This window comes from Strix aluco, chromosome 16 (assembly GCF_031877795.1).
Source record: "Strix aluco isolate bStrAlu1 chromosome 16, bStrAlu1.hap1, whole genome shotgun sequence".
Taxonomy (NCBI): Eukaryota; Metazoa; Chordata; class Aves; order Strigiformes; family Strigidae; genus Strix; species Strix aluco.
This window is the reverse complement of record NC_133946.1, coordinates 9,087,260-9,104,939: the sequence shown is the minus strand read 5'-3', so window position 1 is coordinate 9,104,939 and position 17,680 is coordinate 9,087,260.

The window sequence follows — 17,680 nt, the reverse complement described above, 5'->3', positions numbered from 1 at the left end:
GCTTCCTATGGCCATAGCACACAGTACAGAGCAAGAAAAAAATATTGAAACTCCTTGTAAGACTTTGTCTACCATTCAGTCTGCCAGGTAACAGAGTCAAAGCTTTTCTTCAATGAGCCTTCTAAAATCAGTATCAGACTTTTCAAACAAACACTACAAAACTTATGATGTAAATTGAAAGCTAATGCTGAGCTCAGACAGTCAAGTTCCACATATACAGGGTTTCTTCTCATAGCTTTATGATTCAAAAGACTGTCTATGTTATATTGGTGTTTGGTTTATTTTCCAGAAAACTATCTTGCCTCCCATTTCTCTTCATCTAATTTTGAAATGGGAGGTTCAGTTAAACAGTGTTTTGCTGATCTAAATGTTCACACGGACTGTATATAGTCTAGAAAGCACCAGTGGGATTGTTTCTTGATGCTACTCTTGGCTTTCCTATGACAAGGGGATGACGCAGCTAGGCCTACCAGCATGGAGCAGGCACTGAGATTTCTGTAAAGACCACTGCTGGAAATAGTACTTCTATGAATCTTTTCAATGCTGGATTTCTTCAGAAAAAAGAAACAGAAATAATCAATTTCAGATACACCCACAATCAGTTAATTATCTAGGGGATGCAATAAAAATGTAAAACCCTGTGGAATACTTTTCCCTTGTGCCGTCTTTGGATTTTGTCAGCAATAACTGCAATATACAGAGACACTGAGTACCTTCAAACATTTTGATCCCACTGGAATCAGTGGGAATGGAAATTTTAGGAAAGGGCCATTTTCTTACAGGATCAAGCTTCAAACCTTACAATCCAAACTGTTCTGATAAAAACTTTGTATAACACCATCTCTACTTTCTTGAATAGGCAATGAAAATAGTTCAATTATTCTCAATTTCTTATTAATTATTTTCAATTTTTGGTCCCGTATTCAACAATACAATAATGCTGGTTGGATTGCACTGCAGAGCAGTTTATACACTACGTTTCCAAAATCAGTGGTTGTTTCAGGAATGTAAATTAAACATTTCTGCACAGATTAGACTTGCAGAATCTAGTTTCTAGAAATGAAAGACAGGCATTGCCCCTTTCAACATATAAAACCCAATGAACTTATTTTTATGATGGAATTTTATTATATTTGTCTGGACAAATTTAGTTTTGAATATCCATAGAAGAATATAGAAGGAAAGAGCTTGATCCATAAAGCAGCTTTACATCTAAATAATTTGATTCGTTTAACTACCACTGAACAGCAGAGTTTTATAGAAGTGAGCTTTAAATTGCAGTAACCAAAACCAGAAAAATACAAGATTCATTTTGACAAAGAATAAGGGCAACATGGATCAACTATTGATCATCCTCGAACCGCAGCTTGATTTTCCTCACTGTGGCCAACTCTCATCTCCCTTTGTGGGACTGGCTTTTGAAATTACATGTTTCAACAATTGCTTAAATCTCTTTATTTCATGATCTCTCACATTAAAGATCCTTCAAATCTGACCTACACATTGAGTTGTTTCAATTAGAGATGACCCCTGCTTTAACTTTTCAGAAATTGCTTGTTTCTTGAGGCCAGGCTACAGAATGGGGCATAATAGAGGGTTTCCAGCCGTAACTGGAGAGCTGAGCCCTGCAAAGGCCTGAGCTCCGGCTCGGTGCTGTGCGAACTGCAGCCCTGAAGCACCTGGCCAGGGTCGGGCTGACAAACAGCCCTGCCATTATTCATCTGTGAAAATGGCATGCTAAAACACAATGCCCTGAAAACCTAACCGCAACAAAGCCCCCAAAGTAAGGCAACTTCATTTCCCTGTGCCTATCAGCTAATGCTTGAGACAGAAGTTAATGACTGATTTCTCAGGTAATGCCACAAGGAGGAACAGGCTTTTTTTCTGTTTGAAAAGAGGATTTCTGGCAGTGGCAATGACTAGAATAATTTTTATATTTTTCTGTTATTTTTCTAAATGATCCTTTCATTTGAAAATGCCAAGGCTGGGTCATATCATCAAACCTGAGAAATCCAGAGTTTATTCTTAAATTTTACATTAACCTCAGAGTAGATATTTCTGTAGGATTCATTTTCTGTTGTATTTCGTGATTCTGCTGGGTCTTATTTACTACCTATAAGAGGGACTGATAGCATCTTTGAAGCCATTTACCTCAATTAAAAAAAAAACCCTCAGAAGTTACTGTTCTAATGGCTTCAGTTTAAGTATTAGAATCTGAAACAAACTCCTGACACAAAAGGTCAGTTGGGAAGTTTTTTATTTATCTTCAAGGCTTGACAACTAAGCTCCTCCACTCGAATATGGTGTAAAGCACGAGTGAATTTCTGGCACAGAGTCTAGCAAAGACTATGAAGCCACAGCAGAACTTTACAAGATTTTTGATGGCATTATGCTTTTCAGTATTGTCAGTCAGAATTTTTCCAGGACATTGGTTTTTTTGCTGATAAACAAAAACCACAGTATCAGTCTTTAGTGAAAAAATAAAAAAAAATTGTGTTTATTTTTTTAAATTCAAAAAATTAAAAAATTTCCCCCCAAATTTCCAAAGAAAACATTAAACTTTTGTAAATTCAGAAACATTTTGTCTTTCATGCAATTTTTCTTTTTAAAAATAGAAAACCTGTCTTCTTGTGGATAAAGGGGCTTTTACTGTTCTTTGTAACAGTCACAGCCCCACTTTCATTTTCCTGATGATTTTTTTTAATGATCACATATGTTTTGTATTGCACTCTAAGAAGATGCAATACAACTAATGTAAGGGATAGCTGCCAGAAAGGAAAATTTAATTTGTGCAGTATGGCAGACTTTGGATAAAAGTCCAGGTCAAATCTTTGCTCTTCTGTTTTGGAATCTCTATTGACTTCCTGTTACACATCCTCATCCTACTTTTCAGTAATGAGTAAATATTTTTTAAATGGCAAATAAGTGATTATGAAGTATTATTTTTACAAATGGTGCTCCTTTGCCAATTTTCAGTTTTTCTATGGCAGATTCCAGTCCTTGTATATACTCATTATTCCCATATTTCATGAAAACTGTATTTGATTAGTAAGTTATTTATAAAACCTCCTCCAAGAATACCCAGTATTTATAATTTCACTCTTAAAAATTGACTAGATATTTATGTTAAGTGATATGCTTTCTCATCCTTATTAGGATTTTTTTTTTTGTATACCTGTTATACCTAGAAAATATTTATGGACGTTGATTTGAAACTCAAGGATCTGGCAATATTTATTTATAATTTGTTGCTCTGTTAGATACTCCTGTTTTGTTCAAATGCAGTTGTGGATAGTAAACTCTAAGTCTACTGAATTCAACTCAACTCTGAAATAAATATTTATAGATTTTTTTTACTGTTACTTTTAAGACTATTTTAAGAATTTTTCCAAGTTGCATCTGAAATTATCAGCAAGGATACTTTTTTTACTGCCTAGTCTCCTAAATACCAAGGGGCACACTCATGTTCCTGATTCAAGACAAACAGGGCTGTATTAAAAACTGAATTTAACAGGGAAGCACACTTGCATGCATAGGCAAAAGTCCTGTGGCCATCTTAACCTGGGAATAATGGAAGAGGGCAATTGTGAATGGTTTAGCAGGTCCTTGAAGACCTCTCTCTGGTTACAGGTTGTAACAGAAGATTTATTTTGCTGCCCCTGTTAGAGAGTTGATCTAGTCTGCCTTACACAATTGTTTATTCCCAAATAAGATATTTCAGTCCTGTGGTCTTCAGAGTGCCCATTGCAAGCACTAATTAGTGATCGTTTAAAGTACTTAGGTAATGTTAACTCCAGCACACAAGAGATGCTCTTGAGTCTGACCCCTGCTCATTCCATTTCTTTTTGGATCTTTGAAGACAATTGATTTTTGAAGACTGCAGTCTTCCCTTAAAATCAGGGACTAAAAGAGTGGGGACCTAATCTTGATTCAACCATTCATGCCATCTTTAAAGACATGTTTACTTTTTTCCCTCTGGATGTCAATTAATAGATTTTAAAGTCAGTGAATTAGCCCAATGTGAAAGAGTTTAGAGCACAATTGCATGTGGGCAAAAAATGCTAATTATAAATAATCAGGCTCAAAAAAAAAAGAAAAAGTGAGTGCATCTTAAATAGCTGATGGGAACAGGTTAAAAAAAAAAAGGCTGGGAGGGAGAATTTTTAAAGCTAGCTTGAAAGTACTATGTAGAGTTACATGGAGAAGAACACCAGTCAAAACAGTTGATATGGAAGGTAACTTAGAACTGACTTTTGTACACACTGGGTCAAATACAAGCTGTAGTTTCCCTTCATGAGAAAAAACACCCTAAGAAAGATTCTAACATATACTGACTGAAAAAAAAAAAAAAAAAGTCTGAGGTAGCCATAAAGATACCTGGACATCAGTATGGTAAAGGAACTTCTCACCGGCATCTTTTGGCAATACCTTCCTGTGGTGAGTGCAGTTATATTCACAGCTGTTGTATGTATGTCTTTACAGAATTTTAGTTATTATCTCTCCTAACTGTACGTGCACCAGTGCAGTTGCATTTGGGTTAGCAACAGTGGCGTCACCACATATACCATCATCAACATTTTTATTGGGTCTAATTCTCAGAGGTAGTTTAGACAAACTGGCTCAGCCATATGTGAGGACAAGGAACCCCATGAAATTCCCTGAAAAATGACCCTGCTCCAAACTTACTGATTTTCATTACAGATTATTTCCTGTTTAAAACTATGCGGTTTAGGATTAATTGCTGGACAGCTATTAGGACAAAGTTATGCTTTACACAAATAGGAAAGGAGCCTCAAAGATTTTCTTGAAGACTGATCTCTGCTCAGGAGATACTGAGCATCTCCAAAAAAAGGGTAATCATGAAATGCCCTTGAAGTAGACCTGCAAGACCAGATGGGAAGAGATCCTTTTGAAGAAGGGCACCTGATCCTGTTTGGGAATGATGGAGCCTGCTGTCATGCTCCCGGTTTTTGACAGTGGCTTTAGCACTGCAACCACGAGTACATTTTCTGACAGGTCCCCCCAAAGCTTTCAGTGTCAGAAGGTGTGCCATAGTCCAGTGCTTTCTGAAAGATACTTGAAATTTGAAGTTAAGAAGCAAAGAGATGAAAATAGAACAAGACTGTCCAGTTTCAAGTCAAAGAAGCTATTTTCCAAATCAGAGAAACCATGCAGTATGATCATAGGAGGTTGTTCAACTCCACCGTGACTAGGCCATTTTCATATACTGAATTGAAGGAAATTCTGATGGGAATGTGTCATACCTGGAAAATACAGACCAATAACTTCTTCCAACTCAACAAGTCTAGCCGATACTGAGATTCTGCTCTCATGCTTTGGGGACAGGGATTTCTGAATATGAAGTTGTTTTACTTCATTGTCAAGAAGTAAAGGAATTTGTATTTTTACCTCAATTATTGGTATATTTGAACATTATTAGGACATCAGCACAATGGACCAAAGCTGAGATTTGGTAATAGTTTCCTTTTAACATTTATAACAGGCTCTTAAACAGCTTTTTTCCTTTTAATTTCAGAGAATATATACTGTTAAATAAAGGACTCTTTCCTTGTGAAGGAATTAGCAGGGTAACATTTGAATGAAAAACTTATACATTCTAAATCAAATAAACATGCAGGGGTATCTTGACATTAATAAAACAATCACTAATGTTTGTATCAGGTAAATGTGGCAGGAATATAGAAGCTTTCAACTTTTAGAAATAAAATGTAATTTAAATAGTTATTTTGTGCAGTATGTCACTGTTTCATTAATATGTATGTTTGACAGCAGGTTTAAATGCACTTTCTTCTTTTCATCACTGGTGTAGCTTTGTTTTCTCAAAAAGTCTATACTTCTTTCAATCATTTTAAATAGAAGAGAGGGATGTGTTAAATTTCCTTTCTCTGAGTACTAAATGTTTTGTCAGTGTATTTTAGACTAAAATAAAGGTGATGAGGTATTTTGATAGAAAGTGGACTATTGGGTAAACAGGGCTGCTACTGTGGAAAGAGGGCAGGAGGCTGGCACGTGGTAATAGTTGGGAGCAGATAAAAGGTAAACAGCTGAAATACACCTATATTCCTGCTAATCTGAGTTCATCAAAGATGATAGGAAGTTTGGCCTTTAAAATAATAGACAAAGCATGACTCAGTGGGAGCAGGACCAGACTAGTAGCTGCACTGTAACCAACCTAGCAAAGGACTGGATACCTCTAATATCACAGAGTGAAATGCACTGATCTTGGTGAGTCATTGCCAAGCATGAAATCACTTAAAAATTGCTACATAACGCCTTTTCTAAACTTTATGTGATAAGGAACTGTAAAATGTAAAAAAAAAAAAAAAAAAAAAAAAAGGAAAAAAAAAAAATTTAAATTACCGAGATTAAACTGGGAAAGAAACTCACCTATGGCTAAGTTTGTATATTGGAAAGGATTCAGATAGCCCATTAAATACTCCAATGGTTATTTACAATAGGATTAATTTCATTCACATTGGAGAATACCTATTATGTTTCTTTAGTTTATGCTTAAGCAGTTGTCCAATTAAAAGGAATCCATCTTCTACAAAGCTTGTATCTGAACATAACACTGCCCACTGCGCAATAACTCCTTTGTATCTGAGAGCTAATATGCCATGCAATTATGATCTACAGAGGGTTGTTGTTTTTTTTGGGAGGGGGGGTTAATCCTCTGATTCCTTGAGAAATTATCTTATCACTCCACCGTAATCGAGTATTCCTTCTTGGTTCTGCAGGTCAATGAAAGGGTTAAAATTTCTCTATCTCTATCTTGATCTTTGCTGAAATGGTGTATGGGAATGAAATGGTTGCCAATTTGTTTGCCATGCATTCTGACTGTACGGGAGTTCTTTTTTGCCTGACAGGCAGGTGAGATCAAAGTGGTGCAGGACAAAAGGGGCTCAGCAGTGATTTGTCAGGGGACGAAAGGCAGTCCTGTCTGGGAAAGTGGCTGTAGCCCAGAACGAGCCTTCAGATCACTAACACACTAAAGAAATCATGGCATGAGAAAAAGTACAGCAAAAAAGGTTCAAAGGTCAGTTTTATTTGGTTTGGATTATTGGTGCCTCCTTTTAAACCAAAGAGCAAGAAGGGGAAAAAAGAACAGGCTAATAACCTTTGTTATTGTCCAGGAAAAAAACTCTTTTGTACACATTGCTTGGGGATTGTCTGTAATTAAAATGCTGTTGTTAGATCCAGGACCTGATCCTGCAAAGTTTTACTCGTGTGAGTAATTCTCCATTGCATGAATAGTCCTATGGGGTTGTTCACGTGAATAAAGATTACTTTCATGACAAAGAGTTTGCAAGTTCAGGCATTACATTTGGTTAGGGGATGCAGGTGTGTCTGCGTGCGTCTGTGTCAGTGTGTCTGCTCAGAGGTGGGTGTCCTTCTTTCTAAGTAAAGATTAGATTTTAATGAGTGAAAAAAAAATTATACAATTGAAAACTCAAAACTCAAGACAAAAGCAAACAAATCTCTATAACTGCATTCTGCCTCCGTAAAATTCAGGTGATTATGAAACCTACTGTTCTCTTTTAATCCAGATGTTTGACTGATAATTACTTCACTGAATTATTTCAGAGGAGCTCTGTGAATCGCCATCCACTGGAGATGACTCCCAGCAATTATTATCTTCCAAATATTATTGAGCAAAGGATCTCCTGGTTTAGGTTATAAACAGATGGTGCTATTCCTTAACTGGTGGAGGATGCTAGTGGCATAGGTTGTGTCCAGCTCGTTTGGGAAATGGCAATAATCTCCAGCTGAGGGGGCCCCTGCACAGCTGGCTGGAGGGAAGAACACTTGCTGTGACACACACACTGCCAACTGGCAGCAGAGGAGCGAGGGAATAAAGGCATGGGCTGACCAACCCTCCTGTTCTCAGAATAGCCAAATGATTGAGTCTGAGGTGGTAATACAGAATGAGAGTAGGTACGAGCTGTGCAGGGCATCACTTTCATCCTCCTAGGTGGCAGAAGGCAAGGGCACCCAGGGAGCAGAGGAGGCTCATTATTACTTTTGTGTTCTTCCCTTACTTTTTCTCTTACCCAAGAATGAGTGTATTTTGGATATCAAATGACTAAACTAGATTGGATTGGATAGTAGACTGAAAACGATATGTACGTTTTCACTTCCTTGAGGGGAATAGTACAACTGGTGAATAAGTCTCTATAAACTTTTTCTACTGCACACTTGAGCGGGATGTGACAACACTGAAATTTCTTTCAGCATGGTATGGGGAAAGAGCCAAATGATCAGAGTCAAAAAAATGGGAATATTTGTGATCAGGTGCAAGATTTTGCAAGCACAGGATAGGATTTGTTATCCCTGGATCAACTGTGCATAAAAGCCATGATGGAGAGTGTGGGGAAGTAGAAGTGGAACTGTGCTTCTTTTAGCAATATCCAAATTATCTGAAGAAGTCTTTGAGAAGTATTCCAGGATTCCTCTATTGAGGTCTGCTAGAGACACCAGTTTTTAGGGAACAACGTTGCACTTTGATGTAGCTGGAGCACAATGCCAGGTAACATCCTTCATACATGAATAAACGAGATGCTTCTGAGACAAACAGATAATGGTGCCCTGGAGCTCACATAAGGGATCTGACTTCTTCATATTAGAATTCACCCATGTTCATAATCTTGAGGGCAGAGTGTTACAGCTATCTGGTCTACCAAACTGGTTTGGGGATCATTCATTGCAATGTGTGTCTGACTGTGTCTGAATCTACTGAAAAAAAGCTAGTGGTAGTCTGGAAGAATATGCCTGCTAAAGACCTGATGATGAGAAAAGGAGAAGTTTTGAGTAGCATTGTACTTTCTTGGGAACATGTCCAGTTGAGAAATTCTGCAAAGACTGCTGTTTCTTGGGTGATCTGCTTATGGTGGGTAATTTCCAAATATTTCAGTAAGATTCTCTGCTTTCCTGAAAAAGTTTTACACCCTTCTGTTGCAGAAATTCTTGATATGTTTTGACTTTCTGTGGTTAAGTGTTATAATCAGAGGACAAGTGTGTTTCAGAGAAGAAAATAAACCTGACACTTTCCAGAGACCTGCCGGGGTTCCAATAGTCTTGTTTAGATTGTCCTGCAGTTTTGGATTGTGAAATGATCCTAGTTAGATCCTCATTGTAGCCTTAAAGTAAGAGCCATCAACCCAGAAAAGGAGGAGTTGGACTGAAGCAGGTGCATCCAAAACAGAGACTGATTTTCTTCACTTTGCAGATTGCTGCTGTGTTCAAGTTAGAGTCTTGGAGGCTTATGTGCCAAAACCAAAATCAGAAGTGGCTGAAGGAGTTGATTTAGACTCAATTTCCTGTGCACGGTTTGTGAGAGAAGATCCAGGAACAGCTCTGGAAATTTTTACTTTCATTTTTTGAAATAGATTATTAAGGCAAATAACTGGATTACCTAGGAGAGATTCATGGCAGCAAAAAATACCCTTTGGAGAAAACAGTTCTCAGGCATCAAGATATAAATAAGTACTTACCCAGCCTTCTGTAATCCACTAAAGAACCAATTCTGCAAGATACATCAATACATTTTAAATGAGCCAAAGGAAAAATTCTGCCTAAAAAAGGCATCAATAAAGATATCTAAGATGTCACATCTATGGGACGCATCTCACCTATGCTGGGAGCATTCAGACATGATGAAAAAAAGAATCACCTGTGTTTACTAGTCAGACATCCCAACTAGAGGAGAGAGAAGGCCAGATTTCATTTTCCAATGAGAAAAATCTGTGAAAGAAAAGGATGAAGTGGGGTGAAATGTGGCAAAAAGGCTTAGAGACTGATAAAACAATATTGGCCATTAGCTCCTAGTTCTGTTATTCTGGGTTTATAAGCTTATGTTATTTATCTTCTAAAGAAAGAAAGACAGCTGCCAAAGTAGTAATGAGAAAAATATCCATTACAAATTCACCTGTGGCTTCTAGCACATGTGGAATTTGGCTGCAGATGTTGGTGATACCAAGATTCCCCATACCTGATGCTTACACAACCACTTCTGTGCAGCCGTTAGCTCAGGCATCACCTGAAATCTGGTATCTAAGCACTGGTATCTAAGACTGAGTTACAGCATTCAGCAGTGCTGCAGTTGTACAGTGTAAAGACCAGGAAAGAAAATGGCCCTCACCTCTTTCATTGATCACAATAAATCCCTCTGCCACCAAAAAGCCCTCTTCAGTGGGAAAATATTCTACTGGGACTATTAATCACTAATTTAAACCAGAGGCTGTAAGTAGTGAGAAGGGGGTTCTGTGGCTTTGTCACACCAGCTGTGTCACATGCAGTCCTCAGTCCATTTCTGTGTTGTCATCAATCACAAATTATGTCTACACCTTCCTTCTAACACTCTTCAGGAACATCTTTTATTTCTTTTGGTTAACACATTGCTAATTTGGGTCATCACTTCTATGAAATTCTTCCAAGAACAAAAGAAGTAGTAGAAGTCTGTCTCAGATTAGAAAGTGCACTAAGATAACATACTATTAAATTATTAAACCTCCCTCTTTATGTTACAGGTGAAAAATATACCTTCAGATCTAGAAGCTCTGACAGCCTTACCCACTTGTCAAATTGGGTTGAAACAGGAGAGCCAAACTGTCTTGCTCTACCCAGTACTTTCTTAGATGCACTGTCTCAGATATAGGATCTCTAGAACATGATATTAATCACTTGATTAATAGCCTAAGTAATGAAATTACTGTGAAAAATAATTTGTTAACAGCTGCAGAAAAGAAGAGCAGCAGAGGAACTGAGGCCATGTCTGCTACGTGGGACGACCAGTGACAGGATGGGACCCTGGTGGCGGAGCCCTCTGCCTTGCAGGAGAGCAGGGGCCAAAGGCAGAGGGCAGACAGGAGCCAGGCAGCAGGGGCTGCCAGGGCTGCTGGGGCTGCAGGAGAAGCCAGCAAAGAGGGTTGGATACCCAGACACCAAGCACCCCAGGGAGGGATGCTGAAATGTTATGCAAAAGGGAACTCAGTGTCGTACCATCTCAAATGGCAGCTGTACTGCTAGGCCTGGCTACTGCTCAGGAAAAATACTGGAAGCTCTGCTTTGAAATGTCAATGTTAAAGTGCCTGGCTAAAAAGTATAAATTTCCCAAAGGCAGGCAGAGGGATATAGGAGTGAAAAGAGATTAATTCCTCCTTGTTCACACTGCTGGTCAGGATTTAAATAGTAGGACTTAAGCTTCCACAAAATAGGGAAAAATTATGAAGAAAGGTCATACATGTTTTTTCTTAGCAGCTGATTTCCTTTAGGAAGTTCCAGATCTAGCAAGAAAGACCTGCAGTCCCTCCTGGAGAGGGAGTCTGTGGGAAGGGCCTATACTTGCACAGTATCAAGTGGAGGCCACTTTTCTGCTAGCTTGGGTAGGCCCCAAAGGCTGATTCCACGTTCTCCTTGACTGCAGACCTCCTGGGTGACTACAGCAGAGACCTGGAGGGGAGCAAAATAACACGAATTCCAGCCCAAGCCTCTCAGGACTCCTTGGGACCACTCCAGGTGATCCCTGTGTCCTGAGTGCCTCCTACCTGCCTAACACAGAGGGGATAGAGATGTCATGACCAGTGTCTGAAATTCTATATCCAAAGAGGCTGTAGTGATGTTGAGTCTAGAGGTAAACTGATATATTTGCACCGGTACTTAGGACACTCCAGAGTTACTTATTGATTCATTTTATTTTCCATCTAGGCCCTGATAGGTAGATGCAGGAACTACCAGAAGGAAAGATCCTTTTAATTTGTTCCTTCTTCACACTGCACATTTTCCTCTCACCTTTACTGAGTGGGATGTCAGTGTGCATTTGTGCACACATGTGTGTGAGGAATAGAAATGAGATCTCTCCTTTATGCACTGATGACAAATGTCAGGTACTTTAATCTCTTCCCTTGAGGCAAAAGAAGGAATTCAATTGAAATTCATCTAAGGTACTAATTTTGTGTTTCTGTTTGTTCTCTACATTGTCTTTTTAGATTTGAAAGTTGCATAACCTTTCCTTACCTGTACTTCTCCTGCCTACCTGGCCTTCTTTCTTGTCCCTTGATCTAGGTAGAACTTCAAGATACTTTGCCTTGTGACCACCTTAGGACAACATATAACCATGAATGGGATTTTCTGGGAAAACCCCAGCCATATGATGTAAAACTTGATCTGGAGTAGTTTTCCCTAAAACCAGAAAAGTTACTAATCTTCAGTTTGGAGTGGATAATTCCTGGCACCAGGTTTTTTCTTCCAGGGACATATGTTCACGCACGTGGCATGTCCCTAAGGCAGCTACTTTCAGCTTTTATCCCTGGTGCTTGGGCAGCCCCATGCACAGACCTAGGCCTGACCCCTATGCCTGTCATCTGATTTTGCAAAGTGTTGATCCAACCACAGCTTGGAGAAAGAGAGATCTTTTATCTTCAGGTAACCCAATTCCCAAAGATTTGCAGGGCTGAATGAAATCGTAACAAGCCTCTAATTGTGAAAGTAACTGGGGGATAAATTCTAAAAGTAGTAAGATTCATCTGAATAGCAGGTCCTTCAGGCATGAAGCACAATTACATTATGGATATGGGCCAGACACTTCTCTCAGGTACACCACACTTCTCTGTAAATCTAAATAAATGCTTTGAAGCCGATCTCAAAACTACATGCTGAGTTACCAAAAAAAAAAAGGAGGAAAGCTTTCTCCAGGAGCTCAGGCTATTAAGTAATAAATGAGATATCAAAGGTGTGAAGCAAGTATGCAAATCTGATCCCCAAGTAACCAACAAATTACATTTCTATTGTTTCTATATTCCCTTTCTCCTCTTCTAGACATCCCCATATCCCTTGTGTTTAGTTATTTTCATGGTTGCAGTTTACAGTTCTGTATTGGTCTGAATATCCCTATTGTAGCATGGTTTGAGCCTGCCACAAATCTTTACAAGTCACGTGACAGTCATCTAAACTGCACCGTCTCACATATTTTGGTAGTGTTACATTTCTTCTACTGTTTCCTTTGTTTCTTGTATTGAAAAGGAGTAAGCAACAGAGGGAAGAAACAGACTTAAAAATTTTGTTTAATGTTGCTGCATTCATTGTTTTGAATATTTTCATTCAGTAAACCATTAAGAGATTATCTGAGAACAAGGGAAAATAATTTTTCTAGTAATAAGATTGGGCCTGATCCAAATTCACTGGCGTTAAAGAAAAGGCTCTTAGTGAATTCCATGGACTCTGAATGAAGGATTAATCCCTCGGTCCGCAGCCAAAGAAACTCTTGCCAACTTGAGTAGAAATTTCCTGCAGTAAGGAACTTAGGCATTTGCATCTTGATGTCAATAATAATAATAATAATAATAATACATATACCAGATAAGTTAGCAGATCTCAATTATATCAGTAAACCACACATGATTTAAACCTAAATACAGAAGTTTAAAAAGTCTAAATTAATTTATCGTCTGAAGTGCACAATAGCAGTAGCTCATATAATATGTATAGAATTAACTGTATCATCCTAAATACAAAGATCTCAGATTGTTTGTCCATTAACCATAAAAAGTAACTGTAAACAGGAAAAACATTTCATATGAGTGGATAAAGGGAAAAATGATTTGCCTGTTATGTGCTTAACAGTTCCTTTAGAGAATTCTTTCTAACTATTTTCATTTGAAATGATCTAAATCTTATTTTCTCCACCTGAGAAAGCAACCTGAACCTTGGAAGCTATGAATTTACTCCCCGGAGCTTTCCTCCTCCACTCGCCCTTCATCCTGCCTCTGGGAGTTAATAGTGTACAATACAATAAACAGTATTGCCTACACGTATAGAACAGGGTAATGTGATGCTGTGTGGTCTGGAAAGTCATTTAAACAAGATTATATTGTTCACAGGGTGCAGAATAGCCCAGCTAGGAAACCACAAAGAAAACAAAATATAGCTGAATAAAATCAATTGAATTTTATAACCTCTTCCCTGTATCAGCAGGTGTGAGCGAACTGCATCGGGCAGGACGGTTCTGTTCAGAAGATGACATTAGCACATTGCAAACAAGCACCCAATAATCACCGAGCCTGTGTTTTCTTTGAGACCTTCCCACGGTCCACATTTGAGCTAGGATGGATTTTTAATTGGTGAAGGAGGGCGATTTTTTTCTGCTGGGGGCTCCACCCACCGCCTCGGTATTTATTGCTCTACAAATTGTAACTTCCTCCTCGTTAGAGTAACGGGCCGGTTGTAAATCAGCGCTGGGGGCCGGAGGAGCGAGGGGCGGGCGCGGCGGCTGCAGCCGCGGAGGCGTTGGACCGCGTAGTAAAATCAGACCCTGATTCCCAGCAGCATGAAAGCTGAATCCTTGCAAAACGTGTGTGCGCAAAGTTTATTACAGATTAAAGTTGGTATTTTTAAGTGGGAGGGGGGCTCTCAAAATTTTGCATTTTTTTCCCCGCTGTTTACACTTATGCAATACTTCAATAGAAATATGCCTTGCTTCGCCATAAAGATCTTGGATGTACATACCCGAAAATATGGTCTTTCTCCGAGGATAATCAGTTAAGAATACAAGTGCTTTGTATGCTTACAGCGCGCACAGTGTAAGGATAAAAACATCTGTCTCAAATACTCACTTTTACCCAAAGACTTGCTAGGAGAAATGCTGGGTTTATGGCTTAACTGAAAGAAGGTTTAAAAATATCCCATTAGCAAGATTAAGCACAAAGAATAATAGAAACCTAACATGTTCCATTTAAAATCACACATTTCGAGAGAATTAATAGATCGTTATCGGTTGTAATTCTAATTTAGCTACATACGGTCTAGAGCCTGTTCTCCCCTCCACATTAAGTAACAGACTCAAACTGCTCTCTGATTATTACTTTGGGGCTACAAGGAGCTTTGGGGCATAATTAAGAATATTTCCAGAAAGAATCGGTAGACCACATCTGACGTCCCACCCCCTGTTAGAATTAGACCACATCAAAGGGACCCTTTTTGTTTTCAAAAATGGTCACCAGACAACTTAAAATATACAAGAGTGGGCTTATGTTTTATTGTATAGATGTCTGACTAGAGCAAAACGACTTAAGGTTGCTTGCTATTCAGTGTTGCACCAAGTGAGACAAGGTAGCTACAGCCCTTTGATATTTCCTGGAGGTCGCATTCATTTCATTTGAAAGGGAACCATTAATGATAGACCTATAAGTGTTCCCCTCCCTAATAAGTAGAATACACATCGCTTGGGAAGCCTGTCTGTGTCAGATGCCCAGGGCGGAAAGATTTGTAGATGATGGTGCTAATTATGAAAATGTGATCAAGATGGAAGCAATTTGAGCAAAAGTCATTAACGTGTTACTCTTCCACCCACTAGTCTTTTTGGTTTATTATTGCGGTGGGGGGCGGGAGGAGGATCTTGCGGGATTGTTTTTTTCAGAGCACTAATGAAAAATGCCCTGCAAATCCAAAACTGTAAAATGTCTGCTGCACATCTACAGGGCGATGCAGTAGGTTCGGGACGAGCCCTGAGATTTGGTCGGAAGAGATCGCTATAATTACTGAAAGTGATTACGTTTTAGCGCTCCTTTGCGCAGTGCCGGTGAAAGCATCTTTCGGGAGACTCGTGGCATGTTCAGAGTTATTTTTCTGCTGCCACTTTTGTCTTGTAGCTCGTCGGAGGTTGCGAGTCCCTAGGACGCGATTTGCGGTGCATCCCCCAGAGGAAGGGTTTTCAGAGGGGTCCTTGTTTTAGGAGGGACTGAAGGATTTTGCCCCCAAGCAACGACCCCCCGCCCCGCCCCGCATACACTCCAAGATTGGGGTTGTGCATGTTTATGTTTTCATATTTTTACGTGGATACAGTGCTTTAATTACTTGAATTTCCAATCGTTTACTTTTACTAAATATACTGGTGCTACATGACTGCCTGGAAGTGGCATTGCAGAAGAACAGCAATAAAGAATTAATTGTACAAACATTTATCATCCCCAGATCAAACTCTCCTTGTGAGGCTAAGGCTTAGCTTGTGGAGAAGAAAAGGGGGAGGAAGGGGTGGTAATGGCGGAGAGGGGTGCTTGTGGTTTTTTTATGTGTTTCATTTTATTCCAGACGACTATATAATGAAAAGCCTTTTAGCCTTGGAGAACTACTAAATACTAAGCACAGCTTAAAATAGGAAGTAGCTTTCGAGATCGTTTCGTTCTCCTGCCATTCCTTTTAGGAAAAGGTCGTATCCCTTCCCTTATTTTACCACTACTAAAAGCTTCCTTTTTTAAAAGATCTCTTTAACGTGTAAGAAAATCCTCTTGTTCTACATAGGAATGTCTTTTAAAAATATTTTATAGACCTTGTTCATCGACTCTGGAAGAAAAAATGTATATTGATCAAGGTCAAACGCTTGAATTCTGACGTGACTCACTTCAAAGGTGTATTTGTGTGCCCTTCAAGCACATTAATACTAATTATCTCTCAAACACTTCCCCAAAACTCCTACTGCCTGTTTCAGATGCAAATCTAATTAACGAGCTGCCTTTGAGTAGCACACAGGGACAGCGTAATTCACGGAGTTGTTGAACCTTTTGCCTTCTTTTATATTTATTTATAGGTAGCTCCATCATATTTTGAAAGCGTAGGCAGTTGTGTGAAGCTACATGGTAGCGAGTGCAGATCTGCAATAGCTAATGAGACTTACCAAGTACCAGAGTTAAGAAAAAGGATTAGCTCCAACTTCTTGCAAATGCATTCAGGGACGTATATCATAACGCTCGCCGGGCCCTACTTTGTCTAAGTTAATTTAGAAATGACTAAATCTTGAAAGACCTATTTAAATAATGCGTATTATTTGTAACCGTGAACTGATTGATTTAGTAATAACTGTTTCCTCGGGGACAAAGGGGGGGGGCACGCTGAAGAATCGCTGCCGCCTGAGCGAAAGTCGTTCAAACGTGCTCGCCCCCTCCCAGCCTCCCGAGAAAACAGGGCCCGCACCCCCTTTCTTACGCCTCTGCGTTTAACATGCGCACTTTCAAAAGCCACATCCCGAAGATGCTTCCTCCGAGCATCAGCCCCCCCAATCCCCCCCTCCACACACACACACCCTCGGCTGCCGCAGGCGGGCCCCGGGCTGAGCAGGGGGTGGCGGTACCCGGCGGAGGGTCCGCGGCTGCACCGCGCCTCTCCGCGGGGCGGGCGGCGGCCGCAGCCAGCCCCCCCGTGCGGGGCTGTGCGGGTGTGTGGCGTGGCAGGGAGAGATGCTGTGTAATTTTATCCACGCTGCACTCTGGGAGTTCACACGAGACTGATACCTTTTGCCTCCTCTGCTTTGTATCAATTGGTCGCAGATCAGGCTATTGTTGCAGGAAGCTGCTTTTATTTCTATGCTCCGTCGATCAACTATTTTCCCCACAGTCTCTTGCCGAAATTCAGTGGGTGTCTCCTCTCTCTCTCTCTCTCTCTCTCCCTCTCTCTCTCTCTCTCTCTCCGTCTGTCTCTCTGTCTCTCATGCATGCCGTCTGTCTATCTGGAAACCCAAGGAGAAGGCTGATCACGGCAGCTCCATCTAACACAAACAGCTGGGACTCTTCGGTGGCCTTTGCTGATGTCTATTGATTTAAGTAAATCTGAGACAGATAAAAGGGCCAGATCGAGGCTGATAAAAACTTGCCGATGCTTCGCGGCTCGAAACAGT